The sequence below is a fragment of the Manis pentadactyla genome, chromosome 9 (genome assembly GCF_030020395.1).
Source record: "Manis pentadactyla isolate mManPen7 chromosome 9, mManPen7.hap1, whole genome shotgun sequence".
Classification (NCBI taxonomy): Eukaryota; Metazoa; Chordata; class Mammalia; order Pholidota; family Manidae; genus Manis; species Manis pentadactyla.
In genome coordinates, this window is record NC_080027.1 from 68392494 (window position 1) to 68412145 (window position 19652).

The 19652-nt window shown below is 40.8% G+C and overlaps 1 protein-coding gene across 4 annotated transcripts in view; it reads right to left on the minus strand.

Moving 5' to 3' along the window:
• The window catches only part of BDNF (brain derived neurotrophic factor), a 48439-nt gene that overhangs the window by 13521 nt on the left and 15266 nt on the right, over nt 1-19652 (minus strand). The window contains exon 1 of one of the 4 annotated variants that reach the window (XM_036879081.2): nt 15261-15583. The exons of 2 other annotated variants lie outside the window; for them this stretch is intronic. The gene's annotated coding sequence lies outside the window, so the exon portion shown is untranslated. Of the gene's footprint in view, nt 1-14129; nt 14503-15260; nt 15584-19652 lie in introns of those variants that run through there. One more of the 4 variants, XM_036879080.2, reaches the window with a different exon arrangement.

A 19652-nucleotide genomic window follows, 5' to 3' on the forward strand; every position in this document is an offset into this window, starting at 1 on the left:
GCCAGAGAATCTCAAATTTGTTCTCAAGTAGTAGTTCGGACAATTTGTTAAGACCACAAAGACAGCAGAACAGATGGAAAGAGCATGGACCTTCAGACTGAGCCAAGAGCAAGACAGCCACAGGAACAAGGGTCATGGGGTAGAGACCACACATGGGCTCCCTGCCTCCAGAATGGTACCCAGAGGCCCTTGGCATGAATGGCAAAGGCCACAGGGACCTCACAGCCACACTAGGCTGATGCAAAACATGAACCATCCTGAATGTGTGTGGTGGGTTAGCTGAGGACAGCACAAAAGACAGAATACCTTGCTTCTGGCCATAGTCAGCCCTTGGAAGAGAGCAGAATTCTAGAGAAGCAGCTGCAAGGAGCCTGAGAACAAAACTGGAAATGCCTGTTAGGAAAACCTTCATAGGTATTAACAAAAGAAAACGTGTACTTGTCAGTGGTGTGTCAGCTAGCTTCTGGCACTCCACCATTATGCCCAGAAATTATTTCCTGTGTAGGCCAGATACAGTCATCGATGCAACTTCCCAAGTATAACTAGTCCATATAGGGGAAGAGGAGTGGCTTTCTCCTTTAAAGTGGCCCCATCAAAAGTTCTATGAAAAAAGAACAACACCCCTTTGGATTGAATAACCATTCTGCCAGGCTCCATTTACCACATTTTTCTATGCATGGAACTAAAGGGGACTTTTTTTTCTTTCTAAACACAGCACACTGTCCTCAGAGAAAAATAAGACTGAAAATCAATCTTTACAATAAGAATGGGAAGGAGTCATGTGAAGAGGACCTGGAATATATGCTTTTCAAAATGTGCAGATGTTATCTAGGCTATAAATCATGTGTTTTTACATGATGCCCTACTTATATAATGCAGGAAACTGCCTGGCAACTTCAAGGGACAAGTGTAGCAACATTACATTATAGTTCAACATTTACATTGTACCCCAGTGGTTTTACCTTATAAAGTACTAATTATTTAATTACAAATCATGGGAGAAGGAAGTCCAGAATCATTTTCTTAAAAGTACATCTCCCTGGGTATGAAAGTTCTAAGCTTAGTAAGACTCCCTCTATTATTTGGGATAGATCTCTTGAACTTACTAACTAGAAATAAGGTTAATGGCTGGGAAACAAGGATTGAAAGCTTGGGACACAGTGCACTGTAGTAGAACAATTTTCTTTTCCAATAAACATGGGTGTGCTCATTTAATTTGGCATTGCTTGTTAGGTGAATAATGAATGCATGCTTAACTTTCTATTGCAGGAAATTCTGCAAGTGGCAATGTAGGTCCATTCCATGCATGTCAGTAGTGCTGGCATAAGCCTGTGGCTGTGATGAAGCATTATTTCCGTTGGAACTGGCACCTGCACCAACTCTTGCAACTGTGTCGTGTTCCCACTGAAAACAAGGGGCAAGGTACAAAACTGAGCCCTTTTAGAAGTTTGCTTCCCAGTTTTCATCTTTCAGACTGACACACACGCTGTTGCTGAGGCTGCAGAGAAAAAGGCATTCTCATACACTGATGGTGGGATTACAAACCATGCATACCCTTTGGAGGACAAGTAGGCAGTATCACAATTACAAAACAATTTTCCTGTTGAGCCAGCAATTCCACTTCTGAGAATAAATGTACACACACAGACATACATGTACAAAATGTATATCCCAGGCTATCAGTTGCAACAAGGCATATAATAGCAGAAATATAAGTAAGGCATAGAAAAGTAAAATAGCCCAGTTCCTAGCTGTAGGTAAATAGATAAACTATACTGAATACTTATAATAGAAGCCATGCAGCTGTGAAGAACAAGTTAGGTCTCCATATACAGAAATGTTAAACTCTCTGAGGTATACTGGTAAGTGATAAAAGCAAGGTCAGAACAGTATATGTATGACATACTATTTCTGGATGTAGGATGGGGGAAAATAATACATATTCATATTTACTTGTATTTCCATAAGGCACACGTTAGACTAACACAAAATACCCCCTATAGATGGTCTGTGTTGGGTGGGGAAACACGAGTGGGCAAGGCAGAGGTGGGGCAAGATGTCTCAATGTGGATTTTTAAATACTAGTTTCATTTTTGAATCAGGTGTGTAAATTAACTGTCAAAAATTAAATGAAAAATAACCAATTTTTAAAAGATGTTTGACCTAGTGGCTTTATTCTCAGGCACCAGAGAATATCCTACACTGCTCTGATGTGACAGACACTCAAGAGATGTACACCGGTTCCATTATTTGTGTCCTACTGAAGACTAAAATCAAGAGGTATGGTAGGTGCCATCTCAATTTCTGGGACATTTCTCTGGAAGAAGCCTGTACAAGGTGGGACATTTGGATGTAGAGGACAGTCCCTGGGGCTGGGGGCTGGAGACCTGAGTTCTGGTCCTGCCTTTCCCACCTGCTATTAAGTGGACCCTATGAAATGGCTGGTAATCAGCCATTTATTATCAAAAAATTGGGCAAATTAATGGGTGAACATTCATGAATTGACAAAGTGAAGGATCCTGTGACCTCAGCTCTGGATCGTAAGAAGGACAAGAACTCTCGCCCTGTCTGACACACAGCATCATGCCAAGGATCATCAACACAATGGAAAGGGCTTTATAAACTCTAGAGGGCAACTCTACAAACAACTGTTGTTAAATACAGATAGCAGCCTGAGGGTGAGCACAGCCAAACATAAATGGACGGAGACATTCCCAAAACTCTCTGAGATGCTGAGATGGTGGGGAGGAAAGAAAGGTTCACAAAGGTAGAATCTAAATGCACACAGAAAACAAGAGTAGGCTGACAAAAAAAGACTTGAAGAGGAAGACATGGTTAAATGACTTCATATGTGGTCATCTGCAACTGAATATACTGTAAATTCTATAAAACTACCAGGGAAATGAGGGAGACATGACATGTATGGGAACAAATTTTAAGGATACAGACTTAGATACAAACGCAAGATCAGTGTTGAACGAATGACCCCAAAGGTCCGTATTCCTTGTGATTGGTATAGTTGTTGGAGACGATGCCCACAGACAGGTAGGCCTCCAACCCTCCTCCATCAGATGCAAACTTCAAAGACTTCTAAAAATGTTCCCCAGAAGACCTTTTGCCCCAGATTCAGAAACTGAATGAAAAACCACGCTTTAAAAAGGCAAAAGAGGGGAAAAAAAAAACACAACCCTTCTCATCTCCATGTGTACAGTCATCTGGAAAGCAGATCTCCCATTAAATGGATGGTCAGAGCTGCACCATGATGTTAAACTAATCATGAAAATCCAAGGGTGGCTTTCCTCACTGTCCTGAAGTGAAACATTCTGGGAGGCAGGAAATAAGACACAAGGAAGTTCACTGGAGTGGCTCTAACTTGGTACTGCTGTACAGAAAACCTGAAGGCAATATGGAACTCACAAAAAAGAAAGCAAAGAACTTTCTATTTTGGTTAAGGAAGGCCCTTGTGCAAGGTGCCTGGTTCCAGCTAAGTCTCAGTAATCTAAATGGTGCAATGCATTCTCGGACCACCTCTTAATGAAACAGACCTTGACTTTAGGCCATGCTGAGAAGCTACAGCACTACCCTGGGTCAAATACAATGTCCTTCTCACTTCCAGCTTCAGTTTCACAGTAGACCAAATTTCCTTAGAGAAATTTCTCTAGGAGGCTCACTCTCCTATATTATTTCAAGTCAGAGTCTCTTCTTGCACAAGAGCTTTAAACTACCTCTGATTAGAAATATGAACACATTATATTTTAGTTAATGATTAATTTATTCATTCAGCAGAAGTTATTAAGAACTTGCCAAGTTTAGATGTACTTTGCTTTAGGAAAACTATTTTCAAGGTTGGTTCATGTAAAGTGGGAATAACTAATTTGGTAACTCTTAATATGGATTCTTCAAGTGACTGAACCCTGAGTTTAAAAGCACCACTGCTTTTTAAGTATAACAAGAAAATCAGAGACCTATAGAGGTTGAGTGTACACCCAGCTATCAATAGCATTCAAAGGAAGTGTTTCAGTGTTACCCAAATGGTCATTTTACACAGTTAATCACTTAGATTAACTGTGTAAGAATTGCTTTTGATGCTCACAAGATCAAAAGTAATTCTTAAAAAAATGTTGACAGTAACACAAGGACAGTGAGCTGACACCAAGGTGTATCTTGGAGTCAGAGATACAAATTCATGTTTCATCACTTGGTTGAAGCTAAAGGTCATAAACAACCATGTTCCTCTCTTCCCTCATGTGAAGAAAACTTAGTCATAGATCATGTTTATTCCATGAGAAAACACACCCCCACACACAAAGGTCCCATTTCTGCCTCCTCTTCCTTCAGAGCTACAAAGGTCATCCATCCTGCGGTGGTCGGGGTTATCTGTGAAAGCTTTTCATCTGGATGTTGACGTGTCACACTCACAGCTCAGGGTGACTGGGTCTTAGCTTTCCCCTAAAATTTACTTTTCAACTTCTTGTTCATTTAAGAGATGTGCTCTGAGTAAAGACACCAGAGATACCAAAATTAATGAGGCAGAATCCCTCCCTGTGGGGACATCACTCTTAGAGAGGCAAAGGAACAGATTAGACACACAAACCAACAATTATAGCTCAATGTAGTACATGCTGTAATTGACATATGCACAAGGGCAGTCCTAAAAGAGGATGAAAAGGGAAAGCAGACAGAGGAGAGGAGGCTGTTGGCCCAGGTTTTTGATCAATATAGATTATATTTTGTTTGTTATTAGAAGGAAAGTGGGACCTATTGCCACTTCATGGTCCTAGAATTTTTTTTGAGATTCACCAAAAAAACTATGTGAAAATGTGCTTCCTTATATATCAATTTGCTAACTTATGTATCAAGAAGTTAAACATTTCTGAGTTGATGATGCCAAACTGTGCTCTAGTTATATTGGCATATTTATATGATGCATGAACACCACATATGGATTCTTACTTATACCACATATTTGAGTAAAAACACCTTCTGACTTCACAGTGAGAGGAGACCCAATGGATTGAAAGTGGTTTTTAGTAGATTCTAAATAGACACCACTACTAAATTTAAACATGTTATTGACTAATGTTTAAAGGCAAGATAGTATTCACTAAACTGATTTTTCCACCTTCTTTTCCTTACTCAGCATAATCATGAAACCAGCTCCTAGTAAATGGACATGCTCTCACAATTTAAGTTTCCTTAGGGGGCAAACATACAAGATTTAGAATCACTGCCAAATGAAAGACACAGCCCTGAATGCTAAGAGGCCCAAAGGTGTCCGTGCATGTAACAAAAAAATCCATCATAAAAAAATCAGTGGAAATGAACAACATCTTTGGTCTAGAAGTTCACCTTCTACTGTGGTATTATTACAAGAAGTCCTTGAGAAATATCCTCAACTAATAAAATGTTTAAGACAATGTCTAATAAGCATTTTCATTGTCTTTATTTGAACACAAAATGATACCTGACCATCAGGGAATAAAAAATATCAAACTCTTAAAAGACAAGTAAGTTCTTCTAAAATGTCACAGTCCACTGCTGAAAATACAGTATGGGCAGGAAGTTCTCAAATAACTCAGGGATTTTGCTCAAGATTATTATTATATTTTAAGACCAGACCTCTTTCGAAGTAAGTATAAGAAGAAATAAAGGAAGCCACATATGGGAGAATCAATGGAGCTCCTTATCAAGTAGCACTGAGGATGGATGGATCCATTGAGAAAAGAAAGTCCATCTAGCCCAGGTCTGGCATTCATTGGACGCTCAACTAATGCTTGGTGAATTAATGAATTTAAAAAAATCATTCCCTCTGTATAACACCTTTACTTTTTTTAAAGAAAAGCTCTGAAACAAGAGAAAACATACATGCAGCAGCTTAAACTATAAAATTTGTGATGTTGTAAAGGGAACATAAATAGCAAATTGTTTGCTGGCTGACCATATCAATACTTGGAAGCAATCTGAGAGATCATAAAGAATCAATAATCATGAGTACTTGGTGTGGGCTGGGATTCCTATGGTCTAAACTTACATTTTATATGACATTTCCATGTTGGTTAACCTTCAAGTGTATAGAAGAGCAAATTATAAATACGTTACAAAAATTATGAAGCCTGAAGGGGTTGCAAGAGGGGTCGATTTGTTTGACAGTTTACACTTAAAAAGAAAAACTCTTTGGAAAACTACAATTTCTGAATGGTTCATGTTCCCAGAAGGGGAAGGGGAATGTTGAGACGTGTTTTTTAGTTCAGCTGCTAGAACTCTCTAAATCTAATGTCAAAAGTTAATTTCTTAAGCAATCCGGACATCTGAATCTGATCAGGACTCTTTTTTAAAACATTCCACTCAGTCTGATCCAAAGGAAAAACAAGTGCTTTTGAGAATCCATATGGAAGTGTGGAAAAGTAAAAGTGCAACACTCTGTAAAGAAATGGGAAGGATTTCTGATCCTCAATGCATGATGCTGTACCAGTTTCAGGTAGAGGGTTCAAAATCAACAATGTATGATATCACATGAGGATTGCATATGGACTAAGAATAAGGAGCTCACTTACGATCAATTTCGAAAAACTTGGGAGAACAAAGATACTTCCAAGTATTGTGTATCTAACTCCCATAAAGATGTTGGTACGCATCCTTTCTAAAAGGGTTTCAATTTCTTCTTAAACATGTATAATAGGAAACTGATCATATTCCAAAGAAGCATCTTTTTTGTTAGATTATAAATCTCTCTCATTATGCTTGGTATGCAGTAAGCATTCAATATTTCCTTAATTAAACGAAACTGAAAATTCTTCTAGATACCACACACAGCAGCTAAATGTCTACCACTGATCCGAGTTCTGCTCTCTGGGGCAACACAAAACACATCTACTCCTTCCTCCATATGCCAGTTCTTCACATTTGTGAAGATTATCTTCTAAAAAAGGATGTCAAAAACATACCACTCTAATCTCCCAGCATGGAGGGCACTACCAATCAGAATATTCTTCCTCTTGAGCTTGGACAGCCTCAGAATTCTTTTTAACCCAGCATTACAGGTAGCTACCATCATGATATTAGAACTGCTAAGGGAGACAAAAAAACATTTGCCATTCCAACCTGTTTTCTTTTCCCCTATCCACCCATTCTAAGTTCTCTCAGTCATTCCTCACATGCAGTGGTTTCAAATTCCCTATGCATTCTGGTCACAAGGAGCTCAATGAACACCAACTTGTTAATGATGCACCTAAAGCAATTTCAGTTTCTTAAACTGAAGATAATATTCTATTTATGATGCATTTGAAAAATGGAGGGGAATTATTAGCTTCCCTGTTTGCATATTATGCATCTACTAGCACAGAGCAAAACTGTAATAGCTATATTCACTGCCCCTTAGCCACACCACTGACTCATGCTGAACCTACAGTTATTGCAAATACCCAGGTTTTCTTCCTAAGTCTGAGAAGTCATCCCCCCAAACCTTGTCCCAACTCCCTATTCTATCCTGTATTTATACAATTGCCTTTTACCTAATCATAATATTTTTACATTTAAGTAAATGTAAACGAGCCAGATTCTATCATTCAACAGAATGTTTGCTGGCTTTAGGTTTCAATACGGTAAACATATCATCTGTGCTTTCAGATACATCACCAGCCAACATGTTAATGCTGGATGTACTTTCCCAACATTGCATAAGGGAGAACACCTTCGACAGTTGCGTCTAGGAATGTGGCCTGGGAGTCCGCCAAGCATCTTTCCCAGGCAGCATGAAGCGAATTTCTTGACCTTCAGATTCTGCATGATGTAAAAGAAATTTATCTGTGTTTAAAAACACTCCCTATAATTCAAGAAATAAATAAACATGTGAAAAGATAGAGAAACTTGCTCCAATTTGGGCATACTTTCAGTTTTCAAGAGTGCATGAAGGCAGAAAGCAAGCATCAGAGAATGCCGCAAATGCTGATGGTAGCAGTTCTAAAACCAAAACTGAAGAGATGACATCTCATATGGCATAGATTTTGTTCAGTGTGTTCCTTTTCTTCTTTCTCTTGTTCTCTGTGTATATATCATTGTTTAGTAATTTTTCTCCTGAAAAATAAAGTTTTCTGCGCCTGATTGCTTCCATAGATGACACAAAGTACATACACTACAGTGACCTTAGGCTATCTGCTTACCAGAAATTGGCACAAGCTTAACGTATACTGTTTTCCATTCCCCGAAGTACAATCACTGGCGTCTCCACTGGTTCCACAAAATTTGAAAACACTTAAGCAGAAATCCACCAGTAAGCTTACAGTTGCTACTGTCTAAGTCAACTTGAACATTTCATATATTCCAAACATGATCATTTTATGAGTGAATCCAATTGTATTAAGAAATTTAGGCCTAAACCAGCTAAAGTATAAAGTATAATAGGTACTAGAAGCGAAAGTATTATTGCACTTACATCTTCAAACTTTTGCCTCTCTGCCAGCAAAGCAAAACACATTTTTCTCTGAAATTCTTTCACTGTCTACATGGTTAGATTTGAATCAGGATCGGAAACAATTATTAATCTATTTGTTCAAGTGCTTCCTCTGGTACCAGCAATTTGAGATGTCACTGTGGGAGCATGCTAAAATGAGTTAAGCACAGGCTTTCTCATCAAAGAATTTGAAGCTAATTTGTAATTTAGTTTCTGGTCCCATTACTGTTTTGTGGTGCTGGCTCAGATATGTATCTTTATCTATTCTAAGGTTGAAGCCATTCTTAAAATTTCCACATCCTTTATTTTTCCTCTTACTTTTTTTGATGTTTAAAGTCTTGCTACATATAGACCCTTTATTTTATTCTTAATTCTTCTCTAATCATTAAAGTGAAAATTAGATCATTGATCAAAGACATTCTTAGGGTCTCTCTATTTGGTATTACTGTTATCTCAAAAGTGCAATGAATTGCCTGTAGCAAGTGAATAAAATCAGAATCTTTGTATTCAATGTTTCAGTACATATCTTTGAAAATAATAAGTGTTAAAAAGAAGCACAGCCCTTATTCCTGGCAGGCTATTCCACATTTGGCTACTATATTAAAATGCTAAAAGGACTTAGTGTATGAATTGAGTTGTGGATCTCTTCTACAATCCCAAATGCATAGTAATCCCCATTCACCCCACTCCAGCCGACCATTTACACTCACTAAACCTGAATAGGGTGACAAGGAGATCCTAGTAAATGTAGCCTTGGAAAAATGGCTCATACATCAAATAAGCCATTTGGCTTGTAAAGCTGGTGATTTTGCTCTCTAGGTGGCACTATTACTTCAATTTTTGATTAAGTTGCTGAAATTTATTGGGAACCGCCTGTGTATTTTCTTTGAATTTCTATTACATAAATCTTCATTTTATACTTACTAGTTGTAATTAAATGACAGATTGCCTTCTAGTTTTATTTTATGTCAATTTGAAGTTAAGTAACTTTTTATCATATAATTTTACATTTCCTAGTTATACTGTCTACTAATTAAGGAATCATCTTTTGCCTGCCCTGCTCCCTCCACAAATGCAGAGGCACGTCAAAAACACAGAAGGTCGTCATAAAGCTTCAGTCAGACTAAAGGGACCCAGATGAAAGCACATTTAAGAGCTACTAGGTTCTGCAAGGTTTCAAAAGCAGGACATTACTATAACGACAACCAATGAAAAGTTCTTTTAAGTGAACCTTTGGGGAAAACTGTATAACATTTGTCACTGTCTGGGCTCTTTGGAAATAAACTTTTACTTTATTATGGCTGTCACTGAAGGTTGTAAATTTGCTTCCCCTGAATCATCTCACACACCCAGCCCCCCAGTTCCTCTAATGGAACCCATCCTCAAACTTCAGGCAATGTACAAATGAGACATCAGGGCAATGAGCCACTTCTTAGCATCCAGTGTATTTGGTTTGATTTGTTTCACCAAGAACATAAGCGTCCCAGAATTTGAATTTGTCCCAGTATTTGAATTTGAATACTTGCATTTTAACCAAAGGCTCCACACTTCTTATCTGACCAGATACGTTTTTCTGTAGAAATAGGAATACCTCCCTACACATCCATTTACCACTCCCTCACCCCACAAAGGTTTTCAAAGTATATTAGAAAGCTCTATTGTTTTGTGTCTGTCATCAATAATAATTCCACATATTTAATAATTGGGTCCATGACTTCTAAGGCTTTAGTATAAGTATTCTGGAAAGCGAGGAATACATTTAAGTACAAAATTATTTAGGATTAAACAATTCTATGCCTTCAGTGGAAGTTTAAGGGGACTTAGAGGACACATATGCCTAAACTTAAAAATACCAAAGGCTTCCTGTTTCCTGGCGTTAAACTCCAACATACAAATGACATACGGATTTCATTTACCAACATCATTTATTGCTTCACATTACATACTATACAGAGTAAATGGATGCAGAGAGTGACCAGTAAGTTTGCTCATTCACTTTTGAAGCCCATCTGGGCATGTTATTTATTCTTCTCACTAAAGAAAACATATCACAACACAATTTAATGTGGTTCTTGTCCAAATGATTTCTTCCTCCGCTGAATAATAGCTCTCATTTAAACCTAGACTTCCCCCAAATTCTCTCCTTCATTCCTCTTTAAAATGCAATTCACAGTTTGAGGTTACAGAGCCTGCCAGTGGCTGAATGGCAGCACTAGATGGTTGAGAGTCCTTCAATTAAGCAGCAATTTTGCAATTAGTGGAAACTGAGTTCTCTGTAACAATCATTTGAAAACAAGTTGAGACAAGTTAGCAATTACCCTATTAAAGGGCTATATGCACTTGCCCTGGGCCCAGCTAGCCCACTCACACAAATTGCAATCTTCCACACAGGAGATGCAAATTGAAAATTATGTTTCAACTATCAGAATAAATTCAGTATTATGGACCTCTGGAATGGAAATGACTTTCATTTTAAGAGATATGCAGAATTAGCTATCACATACTCTCCATACTCTCAGTTTTCATTCCATAAGTCTAAAATCATTCTTCTCTCTAGTTTAGGACTAACTTCCTAAATTTTAAAATGTTGATTAACTACTTGTATATCACCCTTCCATTGTGTACATTTTCAATATTCTTGAAGGTTAGTACAAGATTCAGTCAGTCTATGACTGAGACCTGAAGCTTCTGGCTGTTAACATTCCACAAGTTCACTACCTGGACATAGAGCTGTGCATGGAGGGGGATTTTATAAGTTTTAAAGACCAATGTAAAAAAAATGTAAACAAGCTCTTTGCTATAGGTGGACAAGCTCGGCTTGTTGTGTGTTTGCTGAGCTACAAACCAGAACTATTTATGTTTGAAAGATTACCAATCAATCTGCATTGTGAATATTGCAAAGCTGGGACTCTAAAAAGATTCCAGGAAGAAGAAAACAGCTTACATTCTACTGGTAACCCCACTACATAGGAAACCCAGAGACTGTGAGCTAGGATTTTAGAGATTTGCATTTACAGGATTTCTCTCTTTCTGGTTATCAAAATGAACCAGCAATATTCCAGCACCTTTCCAACTCCCTTTGGCCATTATAAGATTAAGGCAATTAAATCATAGTATAAATGAACATTTGATTTGATCATTGCATTTTAGGCAAATAATTGTTTTCTTGGTTCCTTTTGTTTGCAAGTAAAGTTACATTTACTGAAAAGACAACCTAAAACAGATTTCCTAAATAATTTTCTGGATACTCAGTGTTGACCTTACTATACGTCTTAAATGACTTATAATAACACCTTAAAACAAACAAGATTTCCAGTTACTAAATTCAGCTCTGAACAGGCTAAGAAAGGCTCCCAAGGTATGTGAAAAATCACTGTTATTTTGCTTAAAAAAAAAAGTGATGTCTAAGTGTGTGTGCCATGGTCTAATGCTTCAAAACATGTGGATACATCTTTTTTATATGGAGATCATTTCATTCTGCTATTACTTATAAACAGAAAATGTTCTGTGGTAACTTAAAATAGCTCTACATACATAATACTTCTGGCATAATGCTTATTTTTGGTCTGTATTTACCAACATTTACCACATTTTGCAAAATAAAGTGGAAGAGTAAAGGACAACGACCTTATGGCCCTGCAATTCCAGTAATGGTAACCAACGTGTTTTAAATTCCAGTAAAGTTATGGTTTTACATTTCAATAAAGGTCTCTTTCCTCTTACCTCTGCTGCTAGTCCAGAGGTAAACTTACAGAAGAAAAATTTTAAGCAAAGTATTTGCAAAATCAGGGAACAGAGGTTAGTAACTGTTTTAAAGGGGTGTCATTCCCAGGGCCAAAACTTTTCAGTATAATTTCTATGTGGGATGTGATCTATTACATATAATAACTTGTGGTACTACTTGCCATTATCTCAGAAACAGCCAACCTAGCAATGATAATGTTGCATGAGGTAAAGATTGAGGATTCCCATGTTTAGATGAATTAGATTTGCGATTATATCTCAATAAATAAAAGTGAGTGTGTATAAAGAAGTAAATAATTTTAAGACCAAATGGCTTTGACCTTTTAACAAACTCTTATAAAAATAGATTTTTGGATAAAAATAAAAGGAGGTATTTTTTGAGAAATCCAACCAGTTAAAAAAATCTCAATAGCATAATATGTTCTACATGCAGTCAAAAATCAACGTACCCAATTACATATTGGTTTGCGTTAACAGAGAACTATATGTATACCTGAAACTAATATAATATTTTATGTCAACTATTCTTCAGTTAAAAAATTTCTATACTGGAATTAATAAAAACCCAAAAATATGCTTTCCTTTGCTTCTGGCCAAGAACATTCCCGCATTCTTGCCAGAAAATGTTTACTGGTTAGTATTGACATTGGGGAGAAAGTGCAAGATACTTGAGGAAGACACTAAAATAAGATCCAGGAAGCCCTAACACACCACCAACCGTAGCCTATCTAAGCTCCTCCTGCGCGTGCAAAACTTCCTGCATTGAAGCCAAAGAGGCGCGACGAGTCCGGAGCCTTAAGCATGGTTCAACAAGTTCCTACTACCAGCTCCCAAAGCCACCTTTCACCACTTCCCCACCCCCCAGCCTCCTGGCCCAGCAGCTGCTCTGGGCAGCTTGGCCGGCAGAGGGCACCCTCTACCTTCCCTAGCACCCCCTCTCCCTGCCCCCTCACCGCCTCGCCCCGTCCACTCTGGTCCCTCCACCCGCTCCACCCCAACACACAAACAGCATCCTCCGACCACGACTCCAGTTCAGCCCAGCAGCCCTGAGGCTTTGTTGGCCACGGGGTGTCCCCAGTCTTTTGCAATTCCCCTGCTCTGCCCGTCGGGCCTAAAGCCCCCGATGCTCAGCTATTACCTTCCCGACTCCGCACACTCACCCACTCCTACTTCGCGGCTCTGCATCCCCAGAGATCCATCCGAGTCAGGACATCTCTCACACACACACATCCCACCCAGACCCTGAAAGTCCAAACTTTTACTCCCTGGAAGGTACCCCAAAGGAAGGGCGGATATGGGGAGCAGCGTGGTCACAGCCAGCCCTGGAGTCTCGCAGCCCCTTTCAAGTCTGAGTTGAGGGGGGGGGGGTGTCTCAAGTTTTCCAAGATACGCGGGGATCAGACTTGGATAAGTCCGTGTGGTCTCTACTCCTGGGGAGCAGGTGACGGTGTGCAAGCCGGACTCGGAGGCCCGGAGATCAGGTTGCGGGCGGAGGGAGCAAGCGCCCCCTCAAAATGTGTGCGGAGACCGCACGGCCCTTGGGAAAGAGGCATATTCCAGTCCTGACACCGTCAGCTCAGCCAGGGCCCCCCCGACAGCTGGCTCCCTAAATGTCTCTCACAGCCTCTCTTGTGCCTGAGGACGCCTCCGGGGCATCCCCGGGGCGACGCCTTCGCTCCCATCGCGCAGCTTCTCCTTTCTTCTTTCCCCCACTTCAGGGCTTCCTGGGGTCCCTCTGCCTCGGGGGTCCTGGCTGTCCTTCTGGGTCGTGGGATGGAGGAGAAACCTCCGCAACAGCGACCCCCAAATTCCCCCTGTCTTAGCGGGAGGGAAGATGGAGTTCTGACCTCTTCCTACAACTTCGGGGCCCCCAGGCCAACTTTCCCCAGCGGACGGGCAGCTCCCACGCCAAGCCCCATAGCGGGTGCTCGCCTACCTCGGGGTCCACACAAAGCTCACGGGTCCCCGGCGGAGGAGTCACATCTCTGTCCCGCTTCTGGCCCCTGAGCCCAGCCCCGGCCCCCGTCGCGGAGCCGCTCGCTGGCGGCCCAACAGCAGCAGAAGCAGCCGAGGTTGAAGTGTCTCATCAAAGCTTCAGGGGGATGTGGGGGGCACGCCGGGCCGGCTCCTCGGCCCCACCCCGGAGCCCGTGGCGCGACGGGGAGCGCGGGGCAGCGAGCGGTCGGGTGCGCCCGGGGCGGCAGCGGCGAGGACCAGGAGCTCCTGCCTGCGCCTGGAGCTCGGGTCAGACATTATTTAGCTCTTCGGTTGAGCGTGGATTGGTCCAACGGCACCGCCCCCCCGCCCCCCGCCCCCCGGCTCGCGGGAGCCACTGATACCCGTGCGGGGCGGACGCTTAAAGGGAACGCCGCGCCTTTTCCTCATCGGGCTCTGCCGCCGGGACTCCCGCCACTGCCGGAGCTCCCCGGGTCCGCGCTCCCCGCGCCATCCGTCCTCGAGGCCCCTCGACGTAGGCCCGCAAGCCTCGCGCCCTCCCGGGGGCACCTAGACAGGACAGACAGGCTGCGCCCGCCGCTCCGAGAGGCGACCTAGTCCCCGCCCCGGGGAAGCCCGCGTTCGCGCCCTCCGCGGAAACCCGGGCTGTGCGCGCTGGAGCTGGAGGGAGCGAGTGCCAGTCGAGCGCCCCGGGGTCTCGCTCCCCTCCCTGGCAACTTGCTCCGCGTCATCCCGGCACCCAAGTTCTGGGGAAGAGGGCGTGCAGTTCCTGGGCCAGACACACCTTCCCGCACCTTCCCGCACGACCGAGCTCGCGAACGCGAGCACACAATGAAATCAAACGGAGCTTGGGGGCTATTGGTTTACTCCGCTGCTATAAACACGCCGGCTTAAACAGAGTTCGTGCACTGACCTCCCGGAGTTTGCCTGATAGGAATTCAATCAAGATAATAACGGCATTTTTTATTAATGAACGCCCCCAGATAACGTTACACCAAGTTACTTGCTCCAGTCAGGAAGCTGAGGCAATGACGGACCTCACTAAAGCCACACGCTTTCTAGCAGACCAAATAGAGAAAAATGGACAGAGAAAGAAAGAAAATAAACCCACCTTTTCAGTCACTACTCGTCAAAGTAAACATCAAGGCAGCTAGCTGCTCTGGGGTAGACTTCGGCCCCCAAACTCCCAGACTCTATTATTTTTTCACGTTCCCTTTGGTTAAAAAGAAGGTTGGGGGGTGGGGGGCGCGAGTCTTTGGTGCCCCGGTATGTACTCCTTCTGTTCTGCGGCAAAGAAGTTAAATTATTGATAGTGGAAATTGCATGGCAGAGGTAATACTCGCGCCCCTTGAGCGAGGAGCTCCATTTGATCTCGGCAGGGGCAGGGAGATTTCATGCTAGCTCGCCAGGGGGAGCGGCAGCGCGAACAGCCCTCTCCGCGGTGAATGGGAAGGTGGGTGGGAGTCCACGAGAGGGCTCCACGGTGCCTTGACGTGCGGTGTCATATGATACCTCCGCTGCCTCGAAATAGACACTCTAGTGCACGAATTACCAGAATCAAAATTCAGCGCATTTAAAATGATACATCTTTTATTAGAAGAGTTCCGTTCCAGGCATTGCATGGTTTTGCAGATGTTTTCACTTCCCTCCCTAGCAAACTTACACACATAAATCAACCCTTTTAATAATGAACCTAAGCAGCAAAGATAAATAAAAAGGCTCTGTTTTAACCTGGTTGTGGGGAAGGGGGCGTTGGCTCAGTTAATCCTCTCCCTCGCCCCCCTCCCCCACCCAGTAGAACAGCAGTCTTTCGGGTTCTTATTTGCCGGTAGCCAAGACCCTTGGAGAGAACTTAAGTGGCTAGCGTCCAGAGGACCATTTTCAATTTGCTATTAGACGAACGCTGTCAACCGTCTTCCTAGGTTCCTGCTTTAAAGCTGTATTTTCTTCCTATTAGTTCAACCGATCCTACGCACTAGGACGGAGCTTAAAATTTAGAAAAAGGAACCAGACAACAATATTTGATTTTGAGTCCTACGACCTTTTCGGAGCAGAACTCAAGTGCTTGTTAAAATGCAGATTTATCCTCTTGAAATCGTGATTTAGTAAGAGTGAGGCAGGTTCCAGGAACTGGCATTTCAACAAGCACCTCAAGCAATTCGGATGCTGAAAATCCGAGGTCACATTTTGAGAAACATCTTTCTGAAAAGGATGCATAAATCGGTGCCAGAGGAATCTCCCATCCTCTCAAAATTTGGTAGGCAGTTTTATGGGTAATCTCTGTAATCTCGAAGGCGTTTGACCTAACTGCTAAGTCTCACAGCTGTAAGAATTTCCCTAAACACTCCAACATTGATTTGGGGAAAGGGAAAACTTTACAAAGTTTTCTTTCCTTGGACCTGCTTGTGGTTATCAAGAATGTACTCAGTTCAGTTTACTCAAGGGTTTACAGTTAACAAAATGTGCTCATTTTTATTAGCTATTTAGAGCTTCTAAAGTCTAGTGACAGAAATTATTGTTTTATAAACCAAGAACCTAAGGCTCAGTGTCATGAACTAATTTGCCCAAGTTCACATATCTAAATACCAGAGACAAGATTTCAATGAGCTCAGGAACTCCAGCTGGAAATATCCCTGACTCCCCTCACCCCAAAATAAACAGAAGCTATGCGTTCCTTGGAGGTGTTATCAGGATGTGTGATCTTTCAGAAAGTCTTTGCAAATTGTTGGACTGAATAATCAAATTATTCAAAAATATGCATATTCTTAGAGTGTCACACATTTAGCTTTGCACCTCTATCAGCCTGACAGAACACATGACCGATACAAATTACCCTACAGCACAGATGGTGAAGTTTATTGTGGAACATTTAATGTATATGAAATACGCAGGCTAGCCAGAAGCAATAAAGCACAGAGGCCATGAGGCTTTGCCACCTCAAAGAACCTCTGTATTGATTCCCAAGGGTATAGGCTGAATGCAGACACAATTTCTTTTGATATTGCAAAGCAATTTAAGAGGCTAGTTTTATATAAAAAAAATACTGGTATTACTTTACTAGAGGATCCCTACCCTGAAGGGTTTTATATATATATAACTTTATGTTGACTTTAAACAGATGTTTACTTCCCAACATTAAATTTGCTTGAAATGAGTTATTTTTTAAGGCTTTTAGCTCAATTGTAATTTACTTCCTTCAGGAGAAATACCTACCAGTAAATGTCGAGAATCAGCATTGTCAGTCCTGCTCATTTGGAAGTACTGGCAAATCTTCTACCTGCTAAATTCACATTGCCACATCAGCGTTTCTGCTGAAGTAAAAAGGGTTCTTATTTCTGAGACTCTGATTGTGTCTGTGGCCAATCTTCTTCCTCCTGCTCTCTCTTGACATTATACAAATAAATGTTTGTATCTTTACTTTCCAGTGTGTGGTGCAGTTTTACTGAGGAAAAGACAGTGGAGTGAGAAATGGTAGGAATATTTAGAAATAAAAGATCAAATGCCAATTCAGATAAACCCTCTAATGAATAAGACCTTTGGATATTTCTGAGCATTTCTAAACTTTCTGATCTGCGATTATAGTTACCAAAACAATAATAACCAGACTTAAACCACTTGCCTATTTGCCTTAAAAGTATATCTTGTATATCTTATATTCAAAAACAATGAAGCCAGGATAAACTAAAATGGTACCAGTGCCTTACATGGAATTCTGAATAATTTTTAAAATTTGTTTAATTCAGGTAGCATATATAGTTAGTGCTGGAGGTCTAAGATTGAATTTTTACAAAACAAGTTTCTTATGATGATCAAGGGTGATGCTGAAAATATCGAAGGCACATTTGTGATTCTTTAAGATTAGGCTCTGACATGATTGTTATGTTAGGAACAAAGATTCCAAATTTATGATCTGAACATTTTCTCAATTACCAGAAGGAGGAAAATATTCACTGCTTGAAAAGAAAATGCTCCCTATTTCACTTCTGTGGAGCTTTAAAAATTAATTTTGAATTAGTCAAAATATTTATTTTTGGTTATGGTCTAATACTATCCTAACCCAATGTTCTATCTAGAAGGACAAAGTCAGGGCAAAGGCACAGAAATGTGAATTTCCATCTATTCTTGTCAGGAAATATAAACTAATCCTCATTACCCAAGTGGGAACAGAGGCAGTAGGCTCAAATTTGACATTGACGTATTTTTTTCTGTTAATAATTTTAATTGGCTGAGGTCAATTCTACTATCACTACAAGCATTTTGGGTATAATTATGTTTATTTAAAAGTTTCCTAGTTACTCCTGCCTTCAGACTTCATTGCAAAAAAAAAAAACTTGTCTAGAATCAAATGAATTGACCTCAACATCAGCTGAAAATTAGAATAATTAACATAGGGAAAATAATAAGTAACCTGAAAACTCTCCTGCTGAGCAAAGTAACAAAGGTATTCTCAAATTCATGCTGCCTGATTTCAAATCCAGTTTTGAACTATGTCACTAACAATCCTCTAAATTATTAAGGCCTGTCCTGAGAAAATTCTTAGGGAGAAATAATATCCTTATTCATTCGATAGTGCCTTAATAGGAGGTATGCTGCTTCTCTGTAAGCGTTTCACAGCTCTCTAAGAACCAGAGGAATAGCTCTGTGCCATACTCAAGTGTGTCCACGTTGGCCAGCACCTGTTACAGGAATTATATAACCAGGCATGCCATGAGTGGCAAACGAAAGAAAGGAACCACAGTGAGAAAATTTTAGAAGGGCCAAAATTAGGAAAGTAGAGCAAGAAGATCAAACACTGATCCCACCTGGGAGTAATATTTAGTTGGATCAAGAATAACAGCACGAAAACCACTATGAAACACTGAAATTAAGCCCCAAACATATGAGAATCATCAACTTGTAACCCTCTGAGTTACCAGATTTTCCCTGAAAGCATTTAAAAACTAATAGGGAAGAATAAATTAGTTTATTCTTTGTAATGTTTCTATAAGCATCAAAAGGGATGCAGGTGTGGACTTAGGACAAAAGTTACAACTAACAATGACAGCTGACTGTAAGTGTTTATTGGTCTTACTGGAAGAGCCATGAGAAGAACTAGCATGTTTAAACCAAAAGGTTTAGGGGCATTAAATCAGATTGTAAGAAGATTACCTTATTTTTAGACTCAACTATTTAGGCTGTGTGATGACTGGGAAGATAGATTTCCTACTGCTAAATTTTATATTCTTCATGGAAAAAGTTAGAAACATGCAAAAAAAAATTTAGTAAAATAATAATTACTGAACAGAGTATTGAAATAATTACAGAGTATTGAAAAATTACATTATGAATTTGGCCTATTTTTACACGATTCTGAATCTATACAGTGCCTATCTCCAATGGTCTTTTTGCCAAGGGACCTGAGCAAGATGTACATTGGCTCTCTTATCCAAGCCCTCTAGCTGGCACAGACATGAGAATAAAATCATCTACGGCACACATGTGGTAGCAAGGGTTAGGTTTGGGA